The sequence below is a fragment of the Triturus cristatus genome, chromosome 1_2 (genome assembly GCF_964204655.1).
Source record: "Triturus cristatus chromosome 1_2, aTriCri1.1, whole genome shotgun sequence".
NCBI classification, from domain to species: domain Eukaryota; kingdom Metazoa; phylum Chordata; class Amphibia; order Caudata; family Salamandridae; genus Triturus; species Triturus cristatus.
The window spans coordinates 1,092,826,367-1,092,851,908 of record NC_140580.1 but is presented as its reverse complement, the minus strand read 5'-3'; the positions used below and the strand labels follow the sequence as shown (position 1 = coordinate 1,092,851,908).

The 25,542-nt window shown below is 48.1% G+C and overlaps 1 protein-coding gene across 5 annotated transcripts in view; it reads left to right on the top strand.

Moving 5' to 3' along the window:
- RAB14 (RAB14, member RAS oncogene family) overlaps positions 1 to 25,542 on the top strand; it is a 254,427-nt gene that overhangs the window by 181,893 nt on the left and 46,992 nt on the right. The window lies entirely within an intron of this gene.

Sequence of the window (25,542 nt, the reverse complement as noted above, 5' to 3'; positions counted from 1 at the left end):
CGGGACTACTCTTCTTGTGTGAGTCCACGGGTGCTAGAAACCTGCCGATATTGTACCCATCGTCGGGTGCTAAACCATATCCTGACTAGGGGGATTGAGGATCACGAGCCTCCTGCGCCATCCTCTTACTTCTTCCAACAGATCGCATGATGGGAAGAGTGTCCAGAAAAAAGGGATTTGAGGTCCTGCGGGTGGACGAACCGAAGCAACACACCAACTAAGATGAGAGTGCGTCGAGAGAGAGGTGCTGGAGACTAAGATACGCCGTAGGGACGGATCTCACCCTGTAAAAGACGATCACCGCAAACTTGAGAGAGTGCTGACCATTGAGAACACCATGAAGGACATTCCGGAAATGGTCATCACCCTGCAACATGCCTTGAATGCAGTGGAAACCAGGATCAAAGTATTGGAGGTGAGGGCTGAGGACAGTGAGGGACGCTCACTAAGAAATAACCTGCGCATAGTAGGGGTTCCGGAACGAGAGGAGGGAGCAGATGCCGTCCAGTTCTTAGAGGCTTGGATGAAAGCAGAGGTGGCCCCAGAGGGCCTCTCTCTCTTCTATGCCCTAGAACGCGCCGATAGGGTCCCGGCCAGACCACCTAAGCCTGGTGCCCCACCCGGCCCACTGGTGGTGCGATTGCTACACTATCTGGATCGAGATCTCCTCCTACAACGAGCCCGCAAGAAGCAGACCCTGCAGATCGGAAACAGCAGGGTGATCTTCTCGGACTACACTAGGGAAGTGCAGCGGCAGAGATCTTCCTTTCTGGCTGTTAAGCGAAAGTTGCGGCAGCTTCATCTCCCCTATCCCATGTTGTTCCTGGCCCGCCTTAGAGTGACTGCTGGACACTCAGCGCGGCAACGGATCATGCTCCCTGCACTTAGACACTACCCGACGGCAGTCGACCTCTTCTTCGCCTCCTCAGAGGGCCCCTTTGCCTGCAGGAAGGCGCCAGGAACGAGATAGGGCAGTGCAAGCGGTGGCGGACATTAGCCATGGAGATGCAAGCCCGACCAGCAATACCACAGATCCCGAACGAGATAGATCTGAGAGCTCGAGATCGAGCAGTGTCCATGGGCTCTCTGACACTGAACTTCCGGACGTTATACCACAAACAGCAGATGGTCTGTTCGGCTGATCAGACCACAGTTCTTATGGGTAGAGGATTGCCTGTTGATTAATGATGGCCCTGGGTCCTAGAGGTTCAGTTTGTGAATTGCTGGAGGGCACTAGTACTATGGGGGCTTACCGAGTGTTCTATGACTGCGGGGGGAGGGGTTCTGGGTCCAATGCTAACGGAGCACGTTCTGCCACTTCCATGATTCACTGTTTAAGTGCTTTAGTTTGGATGGGGACCTGTTTGTGTGAGCCTGTCCTGGGGAGCGGGAGTTGGGTTGTTTTTATTGTTGGGGAAAACTGGTTCGGGGTCAAGCATGTCTCTATAGGAGAGTTACACCGGGAGGGATTGGAGATTGTACTATGGGTTCCTCCGTCTGTATCAAGTGCATGACCTGGAATGTTAGGGGGATGCACACCATAAGTCGACGACACAAAATCTGTGCTTATCTGGTAAGAGGGGTGCAAATTGCATTATTACAAGAAACCCACTTAACGCAGAAAGAAGGGACAGCACTTCAGTGCCGCTGGAGAGGGCAGGTGTTCCACACGACGTACTCAGCTTTTGCTAGGGGGACCCTAATATGGGTGCAGGCGGGAGTCCCCTTTCAATGTGTTAGACAAATAATTGACCCTGAGGGCAGATTTGTGGTGGTGCGCCTGGATGGCCGGGACATAACTGTAGGGAGTATATACGCCCCTAACGTTGATCAGCCCGCATTCTTCGCTCAACTCTCAGACATTAGCGCAGGTTCTGACTGGATCGGTGCTCCTGGGGGGGTATTTCAATAGCATTATCGATGTAAACCTAGACCGGTCACACCCACCACTCCCTGACGCTCCTACACACAGGGTAGCAGAAGCCCGGCAAGATTGGCAACGACATTGGGGGTTGACAGACACTTGGAGAGCCCATCATCCGGTGGAGAGGGACTACTCTTATTTTTCGGCTCTACATGAGCTACATGTTCGATTGGACTCCATTCTCTGCTCCCCAGATGTACATGTAGGGATCACCTTGAGCGAGTACTTAGCCAGGACGATATCTGACAATCCCCTACTGACATCCTTGAACTGGGTGCGGACTAGACCCACAATTCCAAGCTGGCGTCTTCGTCCAGAGGTATTAGAAGACCAGGTATTTCGAACCACAATAGGCACTGCAATAAAGGAGTATTTCCTGAATAATACTAACACGGCTACCCGCCCCCACATTGAATGGGATGCTTTCAAAGTAGTCATACGGGGTCGATGTATTGGCAAAGTGGTGGGCATACGGAAGGCCCTCCTAAACGATGTACAGAGAGCGGAACAACGGCTCTGGGGCGTAGAAAGGGCTAGGCCGGGAAGAGTGGACAGACGGGCAGATTTGCTGGAAGCCAGTTAAGCACTAGCGATCCAGGTGGGACGGTTGAGATGCTTTGACCACAGGGCATATACGGCCCGAGCCCACGCTGAGAGGGACAAATCTGGGGCGTTGCTGGCTTGGCTGGCCAATCCAGCGCGATGACTATCTTAGAACTGCGGGGGAGGGATGGTGTGACCCATTATGGGCAACAAGCGATTAATGCACAGTTCTTTGAATAATATACTACCCTGTATCCGAGTCAACTCGACCCAATGGTGTTAGAGGGGGGAAGAATTCTTGGACATTTAACTTCCTCAAATTGATGCGGACGATGCGGAGACCCTAGGTCGGGACATTGAACTAGGTGAGATCAGGGGGGCCATAAAACACATAGCCAGAAACAAAACCCCTGGCACGGACGAACTCCAGGTTGAGTTCTACTCCACATATGTAGATGTCTTGGCTCCCCGTTTGTTGGCCCTCTACAATACATCAAAGCGAGAGGGGTGCTTGCCCGTATCAACGAGGGATAAACAAGCCTGGGATCGCACTGCCTACCGTCCCCTCGCCATGCTCAACCTAGATTACAAGACATTAAGTTGCATCTTAGCTGGCCGTCTGATGATTCACATGACGCCGCTTGTGCATATAGATCAGGCGGGTTTTATTCCATCCCGGAACACGGCCATGAATATACACCTACTGCTCCGGCTGGACGCCCCCACTCGTGACAGGGATGAGGAGTGCATCTTGTCGATTGACATCGAGAAGTACTTCGACAGTGTCGAATGGCCATGTCAATTTCGAGTTTTGAGGGCTTTTGGGCTAGAAGGATTCTTGACCTGGACTGCAATACGGTACAAGAGCTCCACTGCCAGGGTGCGCACGGGAGGTGTGATATCAGAGGCCTGTGCTGTGGGCAGGGAAACCAGACTGGGATGTCCGCTGTCTCCCCTCTTGTTCGCACTGCGGTGGAACCCCTGGCTGTCCATGCACGATCGGGGCGATACTACCGGGGAGTGGACGGGATTGGCCAATCCCAATTTATTCCATTATATGCAGACGATCTCCTAATATTCCTCGCCAACTCTGCAGACTATTTGCACGGTGCTAGGGACTGCTGGCCAGGCTGGGAAGAGTGGCGGGCCTTAAGGTCAACTGGAATAAGACTTGTCTTTTCCCTGTTTTGGGTGGAAGAAAGGACCCGCCGGGTGCTTTAGATGTGGTATGGGAAAGTAGATGCCTGACTTATTTGGGAGTACGTATTTATCACACAGCCTCAGACTTACTGGAAGGCAATGTCGGACGAGCATTACGAACCACCAAGAGTAATTTTGGATTTTGGGGAACTCTCCCGCTATCAGTAGCAAGACGCATGGCGCTGCTAAAGATGGTCACTCTACCGCGCTTGCTCTATTACTTTGACCCTCTACCACTATGGATCCCGCGGGAATTCTTTAATCAACTTAACACCATGATCACAGGATTTTTATGGGGCTCTGGAAGACGCAGAGTAGCGCTTACCACCATGATGAGACCTAGGCAGGAAGGGGGCTTAGCAGTGCCTGACTTCGAGGCCTACTATCATGCAGCTCAACTGCAGTGGTTCACGACATGGATGGCGGGAAGGCTTCGAAATGGGCAGGGCCATGGGGATACGGACCCGGATCTGGGTCAACTCTCACGTGCTGCTGCGGCTCTGGGAGAACTGTGGCGATGCGCCAATGTTTGAACCGGGCTAGTAGAAAATCCCAGCAGGGGCCCCCATATGCGCCTTGGATTCCGCTGCATGTTTGCGAGGCACTACCACATGGGGGAGACTGGCAGGGATTGCGGATTTGGGAAGAGGTGGGGAGCTCCACTATCAGAGACCTCTACGAGGAAAATACCCTTCTACCCTTTAATGATTTATTAGAGATACAAAGTTCCTAGGAGGGACTTTCCCTTACATGCTGCACTGACGGCAGCCATTCGGAAGCATTGGAAGAAGGGGATGGTGGAACCGCCAACGACTTTGCCATGCCAGTATGTGGTATCGGCGGCAGGGACGATTAAGGCGGTCACTTGCCATTATAGGCGGCTCACACCGGAGGTCAGGTGTCCCTTGGAGAGTTTGCGTATTAAATTGGAAACAGACCTTGGGATACCCATAGATGAGAAGCCGTGGGAAGCATTATAAGAAAGAGCATGGAAGTGTTCCAGAAATGCGTGATTCCAACTAATCCACTTTTTTGGCCTCCACAGACCATATCTCACCCTGCCTAAGATTAATGAGTATTAATCTTAGCTTGCCCGCGGTGTAAGTTAGAAAATGCCGAATTTTTACATATGTTCTGGGGGTGTCCATTATTGGAGGGGTTCTGGAGGGTGGTATTGACTAAGCTAGGAGACATAACGGAAAGATACAGCACACTGACCCCGGGATATTGCCTACTACACTGGTTTCCTCATATTTCCCGAAATAAAGTTACCAGCAAATTCATAGACCTGGGGTTAGTCCTGGCTAAACGAGAAATTACCAGCCACTGGAAGGCGACCTGTGCCCCTAGTGTTTCAAGGTGGCTGCGGGAATTTATACTATGGGCTGACTGTGAAGGGATTTTTCGATTGCAAATGGCCCAGAGACTGGGTAATGAAAAGATGCTGGACACGGCGAGAGCATTGGTGGTGCTAGTAGACTCGCTCAAGCACCCGTCTGATGATTATGATCCACCCCTTGAATTAGGAGATCTGTGCGTGGGGGTTGAAATATTGTCCTACCTGGGCAGGTAGCCTGGGGGATTAAAAGCATGTATTGTATAACGGCTTCCCCTCTTTGGATCTCCTCCTGTTTGAATTACTGAGCTTGATACCTTGCATGACTAGATACTATACTCCACAGAGATGTAGATGATTGAGCAACATGCCTGAGGGGAAGGGGGGGGGGGGGGGGAGAAGAGATTTTCATTATTTTATTGTTTGCTGAGATTTTTGTGTTAGTATTGTAACAGACTATTGAGATGTTGAAAACCTGTCACGGGGATGTAGGGCATGGCTCACCTGCAGACTCTGATTTGACCGCCAAATACTGTTACCCTTCTGTGAGAGGGCCATGCGGGGCGAGTATCCAAAACTGACAATGTGCGACCAGCAACTATGATTGTCAATAATTGTTGTCAACATCATGATGGATGCTCTGACATCCCATTGTATTGCTCCTAATTATTTCAACAATCTGGTGTCACCAATTTATGTGTGTGTATGTATGCATGTATATGTGTATATGTATATATATATATATATATATATATATATATATTCACTGAAAAAACCATAGGTTTCACACATGTTCTAGTTAGCGGAAATTTTACTGATAAAAAACCAATGAAATTCCCCTGTTATAGTTAGTGCAGGCAACTATAACTCACGCGACCGCAATCCTCTGCTGATGCTAATACTGTATTTAGACACTTATTTGCCCATGTCTTCTTCCATACATTTTTAGCTATACGTATATTACAAATATTTTTTTTCTCATAAAGACACATATGTCATCAGCAGAAGATTGCGGTCGCGTGAGTTATAGTTGCCTGCTCTAACTATAACGGGGGAATTTCATTGGTTTTTTATCAGTAAAATTTCCGCTAACTATAACATGTGTGAAACCTATGGTTTTTTCAGTGAATTTGCAAGGTTTTTTAAATGCTAATTCCTAACTATAACGTGTGTGAAACCTATGGTTTTTTCAGTGAATTTGTACGGTTTTTTAAATGCTAAGTTACTTTACGCCATTCGTGGCGTGCGCGCCCACTTAACGCAGTTCGTTCCGTGCGCGCACGGTGCGCTTCGCGCACCGTGCGCGCACAGTGAGCACGCGGTGCGCTTCGCGCACCGCGCGCCCACTTTACGCAGTTAGTGCCGTTTATTCTTCCATCGACCTTGAGATATACATATATAAAACATATTTAATTTTCAGAAAAACAGAGATTCACTGGATGATGTCATCAGTGATGTCATTTGAGATGTCATCAGTGATGTCACTGACCATGTCATGAGTGATGTAATATGTGACGTCATCAGCAGTGCATTGCGGGCGCGCGAGTTATAGTTAGCTGAACTAACTAGGTACCAAAAAACAAACAATAAACACAAGGGCTCTTTTTAGAGCCACCTTATATCTAAACACTTAAATGCGATTTTTTTTTTATTTGTTTAATAAAGTTTTTTTCCGGGTGCGCGCTGGGTGCGCGCACTCGGCGATATTTTTTAACAAAATATAAATCTTTTTTTTTTTGCCCTACAAGGTCCTACTTTGACCCCCTTACAATGCCTACTGAGTCAATTTCTACCCACTCTGCCCCCTTTTCAAGTTCTCCCCCTTTGTTTATCACCCCCTCTTTATGCGATAGACAAAATGGCGGCCGCCGCTTCCTGATTTCCACCGATTCGAATGTTTACTAAGATCTAACAACCAATCAGAATTGCGCTCGCGCACGGCGAGGTGCGCGCACCCAGCGCGCACGGAGCGCGCTTACAGATATATATATTGATTTAAAGGCTATTTTCTCATAATCTACTGAACAGATTTACACCAAACCTACAAAAGGCACTTCCTTGACCTGAGGACTACCTCTCTGCCAAATTTCTAGTAATTCTGTTCAGCCGTTCGGGCTGTAGCTGTGTCTAAAGGTCCTATGGAAAAATGCATGGGAAAAACGCGTTTTGGGACCCCCCTTTTATCTCAGCCCCCGCTTGACGAATCCCCCCGAGACTTTCAGGGTAGGAGCGGAGCGGAGCGCCCCACCTATTTTGAAAAATTCGCAAGGATTCGTCGACCGGCGCCAAAGTTATTCAAAATAGAATGTTGCGGATTTCCTATGGAAACGTGGTCCTAACTATAACTACCTACTGGCGACCGCCAGTAGGTAATATGTGTATATTTTTATATATATATATATATATATATATATATATATATATATATATATATATATATATATATATATATATATATATATATATATATATATATATATACACTTAAAAAACCATAGGTTTCACACGTTATAGTTAGGTGGACATTTCACTCGTAAAAAACCAATGAAATTCCCCCGTTATAGTTAGGTCAGGTAACTATGACTTGCGCGCCCGCAATCCAGTGCTCATGACGTCACATATTACATCACTCATGACATGGTCAGTGGCATCACTCATGACATCATCCTTGTGATAGAGTGGCGGTCGCGCGAGTTATAGTTATCTGACCTAACTATAACGGGGGAATTTCATTGGTTTTTTACGAGTGAAATTTTTTAAATGCTAAGTTATGGTTTTTTTTAATTTATTTATTTTTAAGGTTTTTCGCCATGCGCGCACCCAGCGATTTAAAAAAAAAAAAAAAAAAAAAACAAAAAAAAAAAAAGTTTTTTCACCCTTCGGGGTCCTTTAGGGACCCCCTGACAAAGGCTAGGGAGTCAAGAACTCTCTACCCTGCCCCCTTTTCACGTTCGCCACCTCTTTTTTTCACTCTCGCACCCACAACAAACAAAATGGCGGCCGACACTTCCTGATTTCGATCGATTCGAACGTTGACGGACATGTAACCACCAATCAGCATTACGCTTGTGCACGTTAGGGTGCGCGCACCGTGCGCGCCTATAGATATTTATGTGCTTTAACTGCAATTTTCTCAGGAAATACTGAACAGATTTACTCCATACATGCAAAAGGCACTTCCCTGACCTGAGGACTACCCCTCTGCCAAATTTCAAGTAATTCTGTTCAGCCGTTCGGGCTGTACCTTCGACTAAAGGTCCTATGCATGGGGAAAACGTGTTTTGGGACCCCCCTTTTTTCTCGGCCCCTGCTTGACGAATCACCCCGAGACTTTCAGGGTAGGAGCTGAGCGGAGCGCCCCATTAGTTTTGAAAATTTCGCGAGGATTCGTCAACCGGCGCCGAAGTTATTCAAAATAGAATTTTCAGATTTCCTATGGATACACGGTCCTAACTAGAACTATCTACTGGCGACCGCCAGTAGATAATATAAATATATATATATATATATATATTACCTACTGGCGGTCGACAGTAGGTAGTTATAGTTAGGACCCTGTTTCCATAGGAAATCCGCAACATTCTATTTTGAATAACTTTGGCGCCGGTCGACGAATCCTCGCGAATTTCTCAAAATAGGTGGGGCGCTACGCTCCGCTCCTACCCTGAAAGTCTCGGGGGGGATTCGTCAAGCGGGGGCTGAGATAAAAGGGGGGTCCCAGAAGGCGTTTTTCCCATGCATTTTTCCATAGGACCTTTAGACAGGGCTACAGCCCGAACGGCTGAACAGAATTACTAGAAATTTGGCAGAGAGGTAGTCCTGAGGTCAAGGAAGTGCCTTTTGTAGGTTTGGTGTAAATCTGTTCAGTAGATTCTGAGAAAATAGCCTTTAAATCAATATATATATCTGAGCCAGCTTACGGTACGCTTACCGTAAGCTTACCGTACGGTGGCGTGCGCGAGCGCGATTCTGATTGGCTGTTACATCTAAGTAAACATTCGAATCGGTCGAAACCAGGAAGCGGCGGCCGCCATTTTCTCTCTCGCACTCTGAGGGGGGGGGCTGTAAACAAAGGCAAAAAACATATAAAGGGGCTGTTTAGACAGCGCCCATGCACATAGCCATGTTAGTTGAGTCCTCAAAGATCCCCCAAGGCCAAAAACGGTACATTTTTATTTTTTGAAAATTTCGCCGATTACGCTTACCGTACGCGTACGGTGCGCTTACGCTAAAAATTTTAATAAAAAAAAAACAACACTCTCTGTGCATGGCATATTATTGTCATCACTTACAAATTAAATGTAACAGATTACCTATCACAAGGAAGCGCATAATATGTCCTCCATGTGCGCACGGTGCGTAACGTGGGCACGCGGTGCGCGTAGCGCACTGCGTGCCCACCTTGCGTGTACGGCACTAACTGCGTAAAGTGGGCGCGCGGTGCGCGAAGCGCACCGCGTGCTCACTGTGCGCGCACGGTGCGCGAAGCGCACCGTGCGCGCACGGAACGAACTGCGTTAAGTGGGCGTGCACGCCACGAATGGCGTAAAGTAACTTAGCATTTAAAAAACCGTACAAATTCACTGAAAAAACCATAGGTTTCACACACGTTATAGTTGGGAATTAGCATTTAAAAAACCTTGCAAATTCACTGAAAAAACCATAGGTTTCAGACATGTTATAGTTAGCGGAAATTTTCCTGATAAAAAACCAATGAAATTCCCCCGTTATAGTTAGTGCAGGCAACTATAACTCACGCGACCGCAATCTTCTGCTGATGACATATGTGTCTTTATGAAAAAAAAATATTTGTAATATATGTATAGCTAAAAATTTATGGGAGAAGACATGGGCAAATAAGTGTCTAAATACAGTATTAGCATCAGCAGAGGATTGCGGTCGCGTGAGTTATAGTTGCCTGCACTAACTATAACGGGGGAATTTCATTGGTTTTTTATCAGTAAAATTTCCGCTAACTATAACATGTCTGAAACCTATGGTTTTTTCAGTGAATATATATATATCCAAGTTTTCCCCAGATACGAGGCCGCACTCCAATGCAGGTAGGAAACATCCTTTATTTTCCAAAGGCAGGCAGCTTCTCATCCCTTCTTTCTGTCCCCCAGCCTGACTCGTTTCAGGGAATGTTTTCCCTTTCTTCAGAGGCCAAATTGAGCAGCTTAAGAATTGCGTGCACTGCACTGTCCCATGCACAGAAATTAACAAGTGTTTGCCTCCGGTGTGCTGCTTCCGGTGTGCACGTTAATTATCCCCTGTTTGAGGTGCATGCTGGGACCTGCAGTAAATTCATGCATTAATCACCCTCCAATGGGTTTACCCATTTAAAATGAGGATCTTCCACCCCCAGGACGCCAGCAGGCCCCATAACCATCCAGAGAAAGTCCATGTGCCACTCTCCTGATGTATGTCAGATGAGTCTATGTAATTTCTGTACGGCAGCATACACATTAGGGGCGTGGTCGGGTATGTATACGCAACAACTACTGCCAATGATGTGACAAGCCCTGCCCCAATCAGCAAGGATGACGTCGAACACCATCCTGTTTTGTAAGGCAACAAGCCTCGTAGCCTGGAGCTCAGCTGTAATATTTGTCAAAATTCCAGCTGTTGTATTAATGACCCTTTCTACAACTCTTGTGAGCCGACAAATGTTAAGGCTATTGGACATACAGCCCCAAAAGTGTATAATACCCTTCATAGCATCTGTAAACTGCTGCAAAGTGGTGTCTGTCTGATCTAGATCTTATGTGTTAATAACCCTTCTGATTTAGGACAGGTATGTACTCCTACGCTGCAATAGATAGTCCTTATGGTAAGTGGACGGTGCTATATACACTGAAGGAAGAAGAAAAGAGGTAACGTGCCTGACCATCTCCTAGGAAGCCAAACATAAGCTTGAGACCCACAAACAAAATACACGTTATGTGGTGGGAGCAAAGGCAGGCTACTAATCGTACTTAATGTATAGGTGTAATTGCAATTGCTCTCTCCTACTTTAACCTTACCTATTCCCTGGACACCTAAACCAGCTGTTGTGTTGACTACTGATACCGGCATTGCCTCTTCCTTCGTAATATTACGTATTTTAAATGATCGAAAATATTCAGTGGCATTGAACCCTTGAAAATCGAATATTTCATTTTGAAGCCAGGTTTCGTTCTTTACCTTCTCATATATATTCATACACAGCTGATGGGGACAATGTACCCGGGGTCACTTTTCCTCCGGACTCCGTGGAATTAAACCCTTGGTGGAAACGTATATATTCTACCACTGTGCAAGAGTCAGCAGATGTCCTATTCATAGCAGAAGAATGAAAGTGATAATGCACCATAGTAAACAGTTCAAACCACCCCTCAACTTCCCATATAGGATTATGGCATTGATATCAGGATATCCCTCTTATGTGTAACTGAGCGGAGTAAACCACAGATCCAGCAATTAGTAGCGTTAGACATATCATGGGCCTGATGCAACATTTGCAAAAATACATAGTCTACATATGTTTTGCAATGTTCCCCTTTGTGAGGGGCCAAAGTAATAAACGTGTTCGGGGGGGGGGAACAGGCGTTGTACCAACCAGGGAACGTACTGGGTATTTCTCCCACAGGAACCATTGCTACTCCAAGTATTGTTATTACAAAAAGCACAACGATAACTACAAAAATTATTTTGCTCTTTGTGGAGCAACCAGACCAACTAGACTCATTCCGCTCTAAACGCGGTGCTGCAAATGGCTGTTCCTCCTGAGTAATGGGTCGGCCAAACTGATACATTGTGGAACCAAGGGGGGAAAGAATGCAAGAAAACAAAGGGCAAAAGCCAAATGTTCACAGCGTCTATTAGAGCCTTGCTGGCAGACTCCTATTGTTAATCAACGTTGGCGCTGTGGAGCACCGGCGGTGGAGCTGTCAAACCAACTTTTGAAGAAAATCCCACATCGTACATGATAAAGTACCCCCCACTTTCGGGCTATCCTGTCCAGTGACCAAACCATGCACCAATCTTTCCTCTCCCTATGCTACTGTTGCCTGACTTATCGAGTCTATCCCTGCTAATCTTACTTTTCCTTTGGTGCACTGTTCCTCCGGTGCACTGTTCCTCCGTCGTGGGCGCAAATTGTACCTAACTGTTCCAGGCACAGAGGGGGCAGGAAAGAGGGGCTCAGGCACAGAGGGGCTAATGGACTGGGACTCACGCACAGATGGGCCAGTAGAACAGGGCTCCTGAATGGCCCTGACCTCAGGGGGCACTGCCACATTCAACATGCATCATTCTCACGCCCCAAACGTGTGCCGAGCTCCCAAACAATCCTGTCCTAGAATGGGTTGTCGCTCTTGTAGGCAAAAGGGCTAATGGTAAAGCATCTGGCCACTGTAACCCTGTGCTCTCCAGAATCTTTGCCAATTTCAGTTTGAAAGTACCATTGTACCTGCTGACTGGGGGTGATTTGCAGAATGAAATTTCAGTTTGATATGTAGTCCCTCACACACCAACTGTATCACTTTAGCATTGAAGTGACTTCCATTGTCACTCCAAATCAAACTGGGTAAGCCGAAGCAAGGAAAAAACTCCTTCAGGAGTACTTTCGCAGTCGCTAGTGCGGCTTTCTTTAGTGGCGTAAGCCTCAACCCATTTACTGAACGCACAAACAACCACCAACACATTTCAAGTTGTTGACTCGATCCATCTCTATGTAATCTAATTGGAGGACCTCAAAAGGGAAAGTAGGGGGTGCGAAATTGCCAGGTGGCGTAGGGGTACCCTTTCCAGGATTGTGTATCATACACACCATACAATATTTGACCAAATGGGCGGCTGCCTTCGAGATGTTATCATTTTACCATACAGGATCTAACAACTTACAAATGCCTTTAGCACTGATAGGAGATAGGTGCGCCATGGTGACTATGGGGTGTACATATGCATCTGGCAGCATCCATCTCTATTTTCCTGACTTATCAGTCCACACCCATCTTCATCTAAACATGCAGTGCTTTCCTGCCATACCGCTAACTCCTCAATAGTTGCGTCACTCTGTATCTCCTTGACGGTTTCCAGTGTATCCTCAAACATGGTAACCTCGGGCACCCACCTAGCAGGACCTGCTACAGACATCTTTTTCATCTTTGTTCGGGCTGCCTCCTTAGCTGTCTGATCTGCGAATGCACTCCCTTTACCCACATAGTCAGTAATTGCCTTTTGGGCACTTCACTATCACTAATTTCTTAGACGGAGGAGCCAGACTCCTCATGGCCATGAGGAAGGCACTGACCTCCGCCGGAGTCGCGTCAGTCCCATGGACCGGAGGGTATGGGGACGGACGTGACCCCCGCGGCTCCGATGGAGCCGCTCGGGTGGTGCCACCCGAACCCTCGGCCGAGTCGTGCAACCGGCGAGGGGAGCCCGAAGAGCGATGTCGCTCCTTTGACTTCTTGCTATGCTTCGACTTACCGGATCTCGAAGACGTGGACCCTGACAATCGGTGGTGGCTGCGGCTCCACGACCGGTCCCTCGACCGGGACCTTAAACGGCGCAGAGCCGACTGCCAGAACTCGAGTAGCTTGCGGGACCGCTCCCGCCTAGCCTTCGAAGTCAAGGCCCGGCAGTCGAAGCACGACTCTGCATCGTGGTCGGCCCCAAGGCAATAGAGGCACCGGCGGTGGTGGTCCGTGACCGACATCAGTCGGTGACAGGAGTCACAAGCTTTAAAGCCAGGCATCCCTGACGGCACCAGAGTCGATGTCGACGAGAATAGAACCAAAAGAGTTCAAAAAGTTTAGTCAAAAAATGACAAAACGGGTATGCTCTTCCCGGATCGGCGCTGTCTGGCGAGGAAAAAAGAACTGACGTCAGCGCGCGAGGGCGGCGTCCAAGTGCTCAGACGTCATCCCGACGCAGACGACGGACGCGGAGCCGCAGACGACGCATAGCGACGCGCAAGGGTATTGCTGATAAAATCTTTCCGGATCCAGCCTGACGCCTGGGGATATTGTAAGGTGAGGAATCTAACTAATGTTTCTTACAGATTTATCGTTACCGAAGGTAAGTAACTTGTTCTTTGGGCACTTCGCTATCACAAATTTCTTGGAGTGTCAAAGCCGGCAAAGCCTATGTATAAGGGGGCTATGTTGTATCTTCACCCCTTGCGAAGTGAGAAATCCCCTCTCTTCCCAGAGCCGTCCAAAATTATGGGCGACTCCAAATGCGTATTGACTGTCAGTATAGATATTGACAGCCAGTCTCTCCCTCAACTCACAGGCTCATATAAGGGCAACAAGTTCTGCTGCTTTGGCAGACTGATGGGGAACTCGTGACATCTCAACTACGGTGTGCAGTGTTGTGATCGCATATGCAGCAGTTGTAGTGCCATCTAATAACTTAAAACAAGAGCCATTGACCTATAGCTCCCATTGGGGGTCAGATAAGGGAAAATCAGTCATGTCTACCCGTCCTTTCGTCTCTTCCTCTGTCCGGAAGATACAATCATGTATGTCAATTTCCTCACTCTCAGAAGGGAGGGTTAGTAACGTGGCTGGGTTCAGAGTGGCACATCTTTTGATCGTAACATGTGGTGCAAAAAAAGTTAGCTTATAACCGCGCACTGGAGAGGTGCTGCGTCTTAGTCTTATTCAAAAGGGTATCCACAGGATGGGGTACCTCAACTGTGAGGTCAGTATCCAGTACGAGCCCAGCTTATAGAGACGGCCAAAGCTGCAACCGCTCTTGACAGTTTGGGAGGGCTCTTGCGACAGGGTCCAAGATAGCAGAAAAGTAAGCACACGGCCGTTACTTACCTCCAAAAGCCTGTGTCATAACAGAGCGCACAGCCAGCCGTTTCGTGTATGTACAGCACCAACGGCTTCATGTAATCAGATGTACCGAGCACAGCGCGACTTTTAATTGCTTAAAAGACAACTGGCATTCATGCGTCCAGGGCAAGAATTCATGCACATCTTTAGTGGTTAGTGCTAGCAGGGGCTTAATAGCGAGTAGTTATGGAGCCACTGACGAAAATAGGAAGTAATGCCAAAGAAAGCACACACCTCCCTCTGAGTTTTTGGGAGAGGCTTTTTAACAGTGGTACTGATGCGTTCAAAGCTCAATCGCCTACCCTCCTTTGACAGTGGGTGACCTCCTGTCGACAATATTGAAATTTGAAAAGGGACACTTTATGTCCATGTCGAGCCTAATGCTGCAATAATTTAACCGTACTGTCTTTGCAACCCTTTTCAGTGTCAGAAGCAATGAGAAGGTTGTCTACATATATTGGAGTTATACATTACCTGAGGGAAGCGTAAGGGAGTCCAGTTGGGCTTTTAAAGCTTGACTATATATACTAGGGCTCTCAGTATAGCCCTGAGGAGCTCGACAGAATCTAAAGCTCCTACCAGCTAGTGTAAAACCGAACAAGTACCTGCTCTCTGAGTCTATTGGAATGCTAAAGAATGCGTTTTTGAGATCAATGACAGAAAAGAATTTGGCAGTAGAAGGAATCCTCCTCAAGAGAGCAGTAATGTCAGGAACCACCAGAAACTGGGGAACTACTATATTGTTAATCTCGCGCAAGTCAATCACAAAGCGATAAACATCAACATTATCATCAGAGTAACCCAAAGGTGCCCTCTTAAGAATAGGACTATTACACACATTAGCTGTTGTCTCTTAAACGACTCCTGACTTAATCAAATCCTGTATTATTTGCAACAAGGCTTATTCCCCTGCTTGCGGTATTTTATACTGGGAAATACGAGGCAAAATAGCATTGTCTTTAATTTTGATCAAGAGAGGGGGTATCTGCAATAGTCCTACGTCCGTGTTACCTGTTGCCCACAACGTGTGTGGCACATCCTTAAATTCAACGGGAAGTGGCTCAGCTTTGGACAGGCACTGTTTAGTGCTTGTTACATTGGGACCCATTGTCCTATAAACACCTTCCAGGGGACAATAAATGGTAGCATGCAACTTCTTTAATAAATCCAAGCCCATCAAGTTTTCTCCGCAATTAGATGTCAACAGAAATGGTGAATCCACAGTGAAAGGACCTATAGTCAGCGTAAGAGGCTTGGAGATGGGACTTACAACCGGTACACCAGAAAAGCCTACCAAAACATTATTGTGGCCAGACAGAGCTGCCCCGGGGACCAGTTAACGGGAAATAGAGCTATTCATTGCACCTGTATCCACCAAAAATTCCATAGCCGAGCCATGTAAATCTGCTGTAACAAGAGGACTTCGCTGATCTACAGGTTTCTGAACTGGTCCCTCACCCCGTCTCTGGCTGTCCTAGCTGTGGGACATCCCTGTCACCTAGTCCATATCAGAATCGTCGTGATAGTACTGACCACCCCGGCTGCCATCGAAATAGTTACTGTTTGGACGATCCTGTGAGGCAGCACCAGGCTGGGCTACGTCCTGTCCACTAGCTCCACATCCCTGGCCACGAGAGATTCGTCCTCTATTGGGGCCGCGTCTTTCTGCAACAACACTGAACACTCCCTACGCCAGTGTCCCTCCTCCTTAAAATACGCACACTGGTTTGGCCCTACAGGCGTAGCATTCTGGCTGGTCCGCGGAAGCTGCCAGTCCGAACCACCTCGTCCTCTACCAACACCTTCTTCTTCAATTCATTATTCTTTTTCACCACCTTCTCCATCTCCTCATTCTCCCTGTGCTCATAATACTGCGCCATACTCAATATTACAGAAGGGGAGGAAGTAGTCCAGGTACTCTTAAAAGCCTGCAACCTAGTCGCAATCTCAGGATGCAAGTTGGTAACAAATCTATTGACAAACAATTGGACGCCTCCCTCCACCAACAAATCCTGTCTGCTAAAATCCCAAAATACCCCTTCAAAACGAGTGAAAAAGTCACACACATCTTTCTTCTGACGACATGCCGTTAACTTGTCCCAATATACCCTTCTCGGTGGAATGAGTGTGCATATACGTAATAATTCGACCAGGCAAAGCTAGTATCTCTGCCTTAGGCTCCTCACCAGGCTTCCTTTCTTGGTCCCATGCCTTAATCCGAGCCCAGGTCCCACCCAATTCCACAACGTGGTCCTGGGTGTGCACCTGCCGCCAGATATCAACGGGCACCAGTAAACCAAAGAACAATTCAATATCCGCAAGCGTCATGACTGTCGATAGCGCAGCCTCAGTCAATTCTATATAATATGCAATGGGATTTTTCCTAAAGTCAGGTAGCTGAGTTTTAAGGGACAAAACCTCACTCCTTTTCCATGGAGTATAAACCTATTGATCTTGGAACCGGGCCTCCACCCGTGGTCTAGTAACAGTATCGTGCTGATCCCACAGCTCAGGTATTTAAGGGTGATAAATGGGATGCAATTCCCTCATCGGAAACCGGGATACCGTCTTTGGGCTCTTTTCAAGCAGTCTTATTTCGATAAGCGACCAGTGTCGTGACATTACTAACCAGCATTTGCAATGCAATAGGTCTCTCATTATTAATGTTTGAGCTATTGGCATTGCTAAATAATGCAAGACCAATAGCTCAAACTTTAATAATGCGAGACCTATTTACAGCAAGTGAGGGGGAGCGAGAAAGAGAGGGCGGAAGAGAAAGAAAGAGATGGGTGAGCAGCTGGCAGCGGCAGAGCAGGAGAAGTGGACACTATCCTGTCTTCTCTGCAGTTGCACCACCTGACTTACCGCACCTCCAGCGGGACGGTAGCAGAGTTAGGAGAAGACCTTTCCACATGGGAGCCACTGAGATGGGCCTGTGCCCTGCCGAACACAGAGGGCACTCTCCTGTAGCGGCACTGAATGGAGCTTCAGCCCAGGAAGGGAATCACAATGCTCCTGAGCAACAGGGGGAGAGGAAGGCTCCGAGACGGCAAGAGGGGGAGAGGAAGGCACCGCGAGGACCCTTCGGTAAGTGCTCATTTCAAGTGCTATAAATTAACAAAACAAAATTGCGACTTAAAAAATTCAAAGTGAATATGGATTAATGAGGCTAAAGTCACGGTATCCAAAAACACCCCCTTTCCTGCCCCTCGGACGCCCCCAGTACCTGAGGGCTGCCATGACTGACCCCCCCTCCCCCCATCCTATCGTTAAAAATACCGCCTTTCAGGTGATAAGGTGTTTGTTAACTCTGTACTTAAAAGTTAATGGCCTATTTTTTTTATTTGGTTTTTGGCGGTAGGAGGTCGATTTAGTATTGCTCTAGTTTATTTTTAAGATTTTTGGAGAACTTTACATCTCACAGTTTGACGTGTAAATGCCATGCATGACAATGTTGCCGTTAGCATGGGCCACTGACTGGTTTGGCAGTTTTTGGGGTCACATGACATGACAGGGGGATGCTTATGATCTTTGTCTCTCCAACCAAGACAGCCCAGGTGGCAAATAGAGAAATGGGTCGTGCATCTACTGATGGTTGCTCAGGAGCAATCCTAAAATGTTGGTGTTTGAGGGCGGCATGGCCACTGGAGCACGATGACAAGGGTGTCCCCTCAGTCTAGCACTTTCAAGTGTTGCCAGTGAGCAAGTCCTGTTATGCATTTATACCTCTCGCTAAATGGGTTCTGGGCTGGGGCAATGCTGAGCTCAAGCTTTTTGCTTGTACACATTTCTGAAGAAGATATTTTGTACTGATTTTGTCAATTTTTAAGTTTCATGTCAAGCTTAGATTATCTTGTCAGAAGGTAGCTGGCACAATGTGGATGCCAAACTTACCCAAATGCCCTTTGTAAATAAATACGACTCCTACTTTCCCAAATGACTATTTGAGCTGTCTGTAGGTTTTTGAGGCGACCGAGGGTCCACAATTTAAAGGGTGTAAGAAGTGAAAGAGCTCAAATTGGGTACGTTTTCGGTTGAATAAGAATCATGTGGTGCCCAGGGCAGGTGTTGAATACCATCCGGCCTCTACTATACATTGTAGCCACAAGCACACTGAGGACCGGTTCGGTCCGAAACTGCATTAAGCAAATGGGCTGCTGGTTGCCCGAAGCCCATGCCCTAATATATCTAGAGGGTGCTTGCAGTGCTTAATTTGAAAAAGAATAAGTGCTAGGGCTCTCGTCAGGAGGCCACTGCAGCTTGCACCACACATTCCCCATGCCAGTGCTGCCAATGGTAGTAACAACACAACTACTAACCATCACACTTCTAAAAGCGTAACAATCCGGACTATTTCAGGCCCCCAAAGCTATAAGAATGGCTTGGGCAGCAGACAATAGTTACTGTTAATGTATATTGAATACATAATTAACTGTTGTTTGGTCACCTCTCTAGATGAGCCAGACAGCACCACTTTGTGGCAGTTTGTCACAAGCGCTGGTGTTGACAATTAGGTGCCGGTGCTGAGCACCGGAAACCATCTGTTCAAATTAAGAACAGGGTGCCAGTCCATCATTGCAGTATAGTGCCTGCGTCATAGGTCTCATCGTGAGCACCAGGCCGCGAACACAAAAGCAGGGGTCTTGCAAGGGTGGGAGCTACGAGGAGACGCATCTGTCCGTTTCTATGGGCGAGGCAGCAAACCACGACGGTCTCTTTTCCTCTCCACCCAAATACAAGCGGGTGGACACTAGCAAACGTGTAGAGACATATGGGCACACCACGTACACACCAACACACACACTAAAGACCCACAAAAAAACGCGCATATCTCAAGGCACACTACCTCTCATCAAGAATTTATCACTCAAGCAGATTTATAGACACGCAAATGCCCATCTCCCACACACCTGAACACACGCACAGATGCCCTCACGCACACTGATATCCCACAGAAACGTACAGATTCATTGAACATGCAGGGATCCACACGCACACATCAAACACAGGTGGATCAGACAGGTCCAGACAGGTCCAGACACGTTCACACACTCAAACGCCCTCAAACACACAGATCAAGGACACTCACACGTGCACACAAATACAGCTGGATAGCAGAGAAATGACACACAGATCCATCACACACATACAACGCAAATATCTACATAGAGACGCACTGTGACTTCCCGCACACCTCCTCCACCAATACTCACTCCCGCCGACAGATCAACCACTGAAGCACCAATCGGACATAGACCCATAGAGAACCGTCACACTAGCAAACACACATGGTCACACTGACACACGGTTACACACAGAGATTGCACACACAAACACAAAAGTACAGACACCAGCACCGGCGTGCGCCCTCCCTGGAGCTCCGTGGAGTACCGGTGCATGGCGGAAGGCCATACTGGAATTTTAAGCATGGGGGCGCAGGCTGGGGGCAGTTTCTATGGTGAGAAACAGCTGCTGCCTCTTTGCATATTTCTTCCTCCGAGTGGAGCGCTGGCCTAGTTTTTTTTTTCTCTGCATATTTAATTACAGGAACAATTTCCGAGGCCTGTGATACTCCCGTGGAAACAAGAGCTCCGAAGCACCGGGGAGACGGCAGCAGAGATCAGAGGATTATCGTAACCCAGTGGGGGCTGGGAGGTGCACTGCCGAATCCCCCCCTAGGTAGAGGGCAGGTGCTGGGTAGGTAGAGCCACTTGGGAGGTCATGAAAGGGCAACACGAGAGGGAGCACCAGGTCTTCAAGGGCACAGTGGCACGAAGGCTCTCTACAGCCCTCCACCCCTGTCTAGTAACCATGACAAACCTGCAACATTCCCCTCCCTCGCTAGTGATCGTCTTCGTACCCGCCTCTCCATCGAGTAAACGCAGAGACACACACAGCGGGACGTCGCTGCTACCAAGACAGACACAGACAGGGGTTCCACTAAAAAGCCAGACCCAGGGACAGAGAATCTACTAAAAGCCACATTTAGGGAAAGCGACACTACTAAGTACCACATATATGAATAAACCAGGATAAGAAATGGGGCAAGAATGCAGGACAGCCATACCTTGACCTCTTGTTGTTGGAACCTCGTCGTTGGATCTTGCTTTCTCGTTGGTGGAGCTGATCATGCACCGTTGGCTTCGGGGTTCCGTCACAGGAGCAGTACTGCACCAGAGCTGTTTGCCGAGCCGCAGGGAGAGCATCGGGCGGTTGTATGGCACAGGAGTGTGCTGCAGCATCGTGGCATGGACGGAGCAAATTGTGTTGCATTGATCCTGAATCAACGGTCCAAGTGGTGCCTAGATAGAGGTGTGCGTGATATCGTGTGAGTCTGCCTGGCCTCTCGGAGGGTTGGCTTGGCGAACGGGCAGCTCCACAAGGAAGCGAGTGAACGTGGGAGCTGTTGAGACCACCCACAAAAGGCACAAGTCTCTCACACGCAGCAGTGTGCAAGCCAGCTTTCCTGCGATCCAACCAGGGTGCAAAAAAGCATGAACTAATGCAGGGCAGGGAGCTGCAGGAACGCCGTTGGCCCACCCGCTTCACAGAACCAGCGGCAGTGAAGGCAAAACAAACACACCCGCGAGTGGTGCGCGTGCCACAGCGAAAGGCCATGTGGTTTCGATTATCGCGCCCGTTCCTGGGAACGATAATTGAAACCACATGGCCTTTGGTGTGCGTAATAGACACCGACAGGAATGGGCTGAGCAAATGCGGGACATGCGCCCGCCTTTGCCCAATTGCGTGCCTTTTAAAAAAGTAAAATGAAACCCAATGGCTGCCGGCGAAAGCTAAACAACACGCACGAGCGTGTGGTCAGCTTCCAGAACCCCCTTACAGGACGTCTCGCGCTGCAATGCTAGGCGCGAGACCTAAAAACCTCGCCAGGTGCCATACCAGAAGCATATACATGATCCCTAATATCATACATAATTTGAGGTGTCACATCATTAAAACACTGTTCCCACAGTCCAATCAAAGTAGTCGACATGTGCTTAAGGGCCTTCTGCTGCACAAACAGCTCACAATCTTTCATCACAGTCCACACATCCTCCACATTGTAAATGAGGTTATGAACCCACAGAGCTGCTTGATTAGCCACCACCTTTTTTTCTGCTTCCCCCACATCAGATTGTATCAACGTTGGTTCTAACCTGTCCTTGAATTTCATCCAGTCCCTATCCTGAGGGCCACGTACTGTTGTCTCAAGATTCTGTAACATCGGGGGATAGGGGAAAACAGTGGGAGTGATAACAGGGGTACCGGGCAATAACGTCGCTGCTGGCTGTATCGTGGGCGTAAGAGCTGGTGAAAGGGATACCGAAGCAACAGGCGTTGCCGAAGTGTTAGCAGTCATAGTTGCCACAGACGGCGATGACAAAGAAAGGACAGGAGGTGCCGTGGCCAGGGCAGATGGAGTTACAGTAGCAGAGACAGAAACATAGACCGAAGAACCGGGTAGCTGGGGCTGCGGAGGAAGTACGGGGTATAACCTCTGCAGGACATAAGGAGGCGGGGGTCGAGCATCCAACAATTCCTCCACAAAAGTATCATTCTCTTGTCGGGCAACATAAGACTTTTCACATTGCAATCTAAACTTCCTATCGGCACACTCATCCCCTTTTCTGTTTTCTCGCTATCATGCGTTATGGCTTTCTGACTCAATGTTTGCATTCTCCCCTTCTGGGCCTCTTTCTCTCCTTTCATTCGTCTGTTTAGCTTCCTTTTGCCACGTTCTGAGGTAATCAAAAATAGACTGCCAACATCTTTTCGCAAACAATTTATCCTGTAGAAAATGTTCTGTTCATCAAAAGAAGCCAGTCAAGGGCCACTGCAACTCTGCATTGTCCCTCGTATACTTGTGCCATAATGTCCTAAACTTACTACGGCCAAGGTCATGTTTTACATACATGTAAATTTGGGGTGCCTTCGGGAGGCGCTGGCTGACTTTCTTCCAATCGAGCATCAGCAGAACAAATCAAAATGGTGCCATATCCACAAAGAACCAAAGCAAACTCACCTGGTGCACACAGCTCAAACACAGTTATTCTCCACTGCCAAGTGTTCAGACCACACGGTCAGATCCAAGAGTTTCACCTATCAGGACCCCAGTGCGGATGATCACTGGATGAGGGACCGTCCGCTCAGACAGACGGGGCAGATGTGCGTAAAAGACTCTCTTGTGCAGGGATCCACGGTCCGCCCGTCCGACCCGAAGTGGCCTGCCCTCCTCACCCGTCCACAGGCAAGGATGGGTCATCCGATGGAGTCCCTGTTCGGGCACCAACTGAAGGAAGTGACCAGATTAGGGTCACTCAGGTCACTCGCGACCACCTCTGTCTTCCATACAAATGAAGAGTCGGTAAGACAGAGAATACAAACCAAAGACATTTATTGAAAGTACACTCGAGTAGAGTCCGGTCTGACCAGCCTCCTTATATTGCTGCAGAGGGACTGACTTCAGTCAACATAGCAATGCATAAAGTACATTTCCAATACCCCTAAAGACATGCCTAGACTGGAATTTTCCAGTTTGTAGCTGGTGAACAAAGGAGATACAAAAGGATGGGTTGTAGTCCTGGGACCAGGCACACATTATCTTGCTGTCAAGGTTACTCTGCCGGCTCTCGCCACTCTGAGAGATGGGAGCAGGCCTATCTACTCAGAAAGGTGTGCGATAATAAGAACGGTCTATTCATTAGCACAGCAAAACTCAGACTTGGAGAAATACGCGCACAGAGAATACATTGGCAGCAGCTTTTCGGTGAGGTAGACACAAAATGAGACAGAAGTTAGTTTTGATCATTGCTCAAAATGGCAGCTAAATACAAAATGGCGCTGCGAATACTAACTTAAGTTGTACAGTGCATAAAGAATTCAGCAAAAGCATTTTTTCCAGTCCAACACCTGCGCACCCGTAGGTGGCGTCTATCAGCCCCGCGTCTGTAGGCTGCTCCAGAAATGGCGTTGATACCTTATAGGTGCTGCCCTTGCCTGCTGACATCAGTTTTTTGCGCCAGCCAGTGCTTATCCAGAAAAGAGCTACACCTGTCACTTTTTGACAGGCCTTTTTCAACGTTTTGTCGACTTCTTTTGAGGTTTGCCTCCTGTGTGTCAAGGATGTCCTTGCACAAGTCTGATTTTTAGCCCTGCGGCGCCTGTCACCAGCCATTGTCGGCGACGAACCCGCACCTAGTTTGCCTTGGGTGTTTGGAGTGTGACAAAGACACCAAGGCATGCTCTGTTTGCCGGGCCATGGATCTGAAGGCTCTGAGGGAGCGGTTCCTGAAGCTGTTAGTTGCCCGGCATGCGACTTCGCGGCGGTCAAGCTCCTGGTTGATGGGAAGGTCCCGAAATTGGTCCGCTCGTAGTCGTCTAGACATTTAGGTAGGAAGCATAGGAAGAAGAGTAAGAAGTCTAAGCATTCTTCGACTTCTCCTTGTTCGTGTGTTGATGAGATGAGGGAGCCTTGTTGTTCTAGGGCTCATTCCCCAGAACCTGCACCTGGGCTGACTCCGTGCCTTCCAGAATTTCCAAAGGCTGGGCTGACCACCGCCCAGTAAAGAGTTCTATGAAGCTAGGCACCTCATATTTGGGTGATCCGTTCCAGACATGTTTTTGGGCCCTGCGGGGCCCTTCTCTGGTTCCGCACTGGCAGCTCAGCCCCGGCTCCAGTGGGGCCCCATGGATTCATTCCTGGATTTGGATTGGCACAGGTCCAGCCATCGCGACCTTACCTGGTCCCATTGCCGATTCTTCCCCCAACCCCTGGCTCCCCCAACACACACACACTGTTGCCGTCCCCCAATCATCCCCAACTCCATTCCAAAGGGCAGTCGCCTAGCGCAGATGCTGATTGGAGCTTTGTGTCCCAGATCAGAGCCTGAGACTTATTTTCCTTAGCTGGGCTTCTGAGAAGACTGGGAGTGGTCCCTGGACCCTTTAGAATCCCAGCCCCATGATGAACAGAATGTGGACTGGTGTAAGGATCTGGGTGAGGCTAACGGCCTGGACACTTCTCTTCCAGGGGATGCTCATCAATAGTCATAAGCATATGAATATATTCCCACCCATGCACGGGGACCCCGGAAACAATACATACATATGTGAGAAACATATATATATCTATTATAAAATCACAAATGCAGCCGTCCATACATAAGAGCTGAGCAATGCTACGAGAATTTCCTTTGCACACATATATACATTCAACACTAAACAGTGAAGAAAACAAAGAGCATTTGAACTGCTTTAATGTGTAGCAGAGAAAAAGCATAATCCTGCAAAGAGGAATGACCGCATTGCCAGCTCGCAGGCTGCATTGCAGAAAACACTCAGTGTGAAAAGCTGAAAAGCTAACCTCCTAGAAACACATAGGAATAAACTGGCACCGTGCCTTTAAGGCAGCCATGACCCCTAGCTTCCCATCATGCCTCAGGGGTGACAGGACCCTGGTTACTTCAGCTCTTGCTTTTTCTGTCAGAAAATATCTACTATTTTTTGGCCAAAACCTACTTACTTTGACATCTTTTGGCTCTTAAAGTAGATTTCTACTTTTTTTGAAAGAATGAGGCGCATTTTTCCACTCAGAAATGCCATCTCTTTGACTCTTGCCCTTCCTGTGGCAAAAAGGCTAGATCAGATTCTCATTCTGTCTGTATCCTGTGCCTTCCTGAGGATCATGATCCTAAGACTTGCAAACA